Source organism: Hemicordylus capensis, chromosome 5 (assembly GCF_027244095.1).
Source record: "Hemicordylus capensis ecotype Gifberg chromosome 5, rHemCap1.1.pri, whole genome shotgun sequence".
Lineage (NCBI taxonomy): Eukaryota > Metazoa > Chordata > Lepidosauria > Squamata > Cordylidae > Hemicordylus > Hemicordylus capensis.
Window position 1 is genome coordinate 259,223,822 of NC_069661.1, and position 2,067 is coordinate 259,225,888.

The window sequence follows — 2,067 nt, forward strand, 5'->3', positions numbered from 1 at the left end:
CCTCTCATGGAACAGAATGTATTTGGGGCATCTTGCCCTCTTTGTGGTGCATTTCAAGAGCATAGCAGCAGCTCCACATCCGCTTGCAGGACTCTCTCCCTTGGCTCCTGAGGTGCCTCTCTTGCCCGCCAGCGGGAGGGGACTTGGGCCATCAGCCTGGCTGGGTAAGCGGCTGGAGGGCAAGCAAACCTCCTGCGGCTCAGCATGCTCTGCAGCAGGTGAGAGGCCCTTGCTGTGTCGATGCAGTTTCAAGAGGGTCCACTGTGCAACTCCCAGGGAAGTTCACAAACTTCTTCCTTCTCAGGCCAGTCCGGGGGGGGGGGTGAGGGCCACTCATCCAGCCCCCCCCCGGGGGTCTGTAAAGAATCTTGAGCCCCTTAAAACTGTGACGTTAAAAAGAGACCCCGACTTGAGCTTTGCCCCACTGACTTTGCTCCCCCTCCTGACGGTGTGTTTTCAATCACCAGTCAGAAAGCTGCTCCTCAGGAGTTGCGTTGCCGCCTGCCTGCCTGTGCCAGGCAGCTCCCACAGGGCTGGAGCTGTGGCGGTGGTCAGTGCAGCAAAGAAGCCATTCGCGTCCAGCAGAGTTTTTCCGAATTGTGAGGGGATGACCGAGGTCCCCTCCTCTCTGAACTTGGGAGTCTGCATCCTGCTGTGATGCCTTTTCACAACTTTGTCTCTCCGATCTGAGCCAGCTTGGCCTCTACGGTTATTGCCCAGTCAAGGGGAGGAGCGCCGGCCACAACTCCTCTCAATGGATTAGAAGGGCTCCCTTCCCGTTTGTGACTCCTGGGCGGTGTTGGGCCCTCCACGGGGCCCCTGGATCCACGCCGAACGTGGCTTATATCCTCCTGGGGTAGGGGGGCCTCGCGCACAGCAGTGAGGAAGTTGCCAGTGCAGGAGGTGCTCTCCGTGGCCAGAGAAGCACCAGCACGCCGTCCCTGCGCGTTCCCACCGCCCATGGCCCTGCTTGACATCATAAATGCCGCTCGGAGGGAGGGTATAAAAATCCGATCACTCAAGAAGAGGCAGCGCAGGCCTAGTTGCTCCACCGGGAGGTGCGTCGCTTCCACCCCAGGCGCCAGCCACTCGCCCGGCTTGCAGCGGCCTTGCCCCCTCCCCAGCCTCCGCGGAGCAAAGGCGTCTTCGCACTGGCTGTACCGGGCACCTCCTGGGTGCAACGCAGCTGCTCTGCCCCCGGCCGCGATCTACGGCCCGTCTGTCTAGCACCGTCACCGGCGCACTCCCCAAGGGCCAGCCATGGCCGGAGGTGGCTCCACTAGTCGGCCGCTGCTGCCCACCCACTCGCTGGAGGGGCTTCCGAGCCTCGCCTCCCCTCCCCTCCCTTCCCCGCCCTCTTTTCGAGCTCTCCCGAGGGAGGAGGACAGCCGCCGCCTGGCCTGGGGTGCGGGCGGGCTCCGCAACGCCGCTTTCAGGCCGCCGCCGCCTCCTCCTCCTCCTCGCAGTCGCTGGAAGCCCGTCCGCTGCAAGGAGAGGGGCGCCGCGCCCGTCCACGGAGGCTTCGCCAGCCGCTGCGCGCCTCCCAGGAGGAGCCTCCGCCCATCATTCTCCCCGCGCGTCGTCCTCCTCCTGCTCGCCACCTGCGCAGCATCTCAGCCGCCTCGCCTCGCCTCGCCTCCTCCCGGAGCAGCCCCGGAACAATCTCCGGGCAGTCGCCTTCCGGCCAGATCGCGGCCCCGCCAGGGTGCAGCAGCAGCAGCAGCATCCCCTTGGCCGACGGGGCGCCCCTCCCGGACTGCTGCTGCTGCCCACACGCCCCCTCGGAGTCGGGCGGTGGCTGCTGCTGCTGCTGCTGACGACACGCCTCCTCCGCAGCCACGCCTCCTTTCGGCCACGATGCTCCTGCGCCCGCCCCCTACGCCCCTCGGGGGACACCTGTAGGGCCGAGAGAGAGTGGGGGCGGGGCGGCAGGTGGAGATCCTCGCAAGCGGAAGCCCTTCTTGGGGTAACGAATTCTCCCTTTGCTAAGCAGGGCTGCCCTGGCTTGCATTCGAATGGGAGACGACATGTGTGAGCATGGAAAGATACTCCTCTTAGGGGATGGGG